Consider the following 905-nt stretch of genomic DNA (forward strand, 5'->3'; position numbering starts at 1 on the left):
TAGTACAAAACAAATAGGGATTTCATTTATGCCTTTAATAATACCTGAAAATAAAAATAAAGCAGGCAAATAAATACAATGCAGATGACCTTGAGAATACTACACAAGTAAATCACGAGAGATTAGCGAGCGAAGCACTGGACAAATTGTTTGAAACAAAGGGAAAGTTTCTCAGCTCACAAGATGAAAGCTTTGATTTCCTCATAAAACTGTTAAGAAATAATTATTTTCCTGAAATACAACGTTCCAAATGGGAATTGGCGAGGGGAAGCAACAGTATTTTAACATTTTGCAATCTGCAGTGCTGTTTGATTTTGTTGTATAATTTTTCGATATGCTTAAAAGGTGGAAAATAGAATTAAGAGGGTTGGAAACATGAAATGAAACATTTTGGTTCTGATAGTACCAATCAGAAAGCAGAAAGGAACAGCCGCACACTGCCTTTATTATTCTTCATAAAGGCTGTGGCAGAAGGGACAGACACCATGGGAGTCTCTGTGGCGCAATCGGTTAGCGCGTTCGGCTGTTAACCGAAAGGTTGGTGGTTCGAGCCCACCCAGGGACGCGCCCTCATTTTACGAGCTGGTCGCGGGAAGTTTTGTAGAAATCGAGTTCAGGCCTCCGGGCTAAGCTGGGGTGGATTTCCAGGGACCAAGCGGAGAAACCACCGACCCTTACACTGCGCGGCCAGCCGGCGAGCCCTTTGGTTTCATCCCGTGCTGAGCTACCCCGCTGTCCTCCCCCGGCTGCAGGTGAGCGCGGCCAGCCCTTCCCCGGGGTCGTCGCAGGGATCTAGGCCTCGCCAGGGTCCCGGAGCGGGGACGCGCAGAGGCCGCGCGGGCCGGTTTGCCGCGCGCGACCGCCTCTCCAGTTGTGCGCGTTCCCGGAGGCCCGAGCGTACACAG

The 905-nt window shown here is 49.7% G+C and overlaps 1 non-coding gene across 1 annotated transcript; it reads left to right on the plus strand.

Moving 5' to 3' along the window:
• Positions 1–491: 491 nt before the first annotated feature.
• Positions 492–565, plus strand: TRNAN-GUU. The gene has a single exon. It is a non-coding gene; the product is annotated as a tRNA-Asn (tRNA).
• Positions 566–905: the final 340 nt, after the last annotated feature.

Source organism: Theropithecus gelada, chromosome 9, assembly GCF_003255815.1.
Source record: "Theropithecus gelada isolate Dixy chromosome 9, Tgel_1.0, whole genome shotgun sequence".
Taxonomy (NCBI): Eukaryota; Metazoa; Chordata; class Mammalia; order Primates; family Cercopithecidae; genus Theropithecus; species Theropithecus gelada.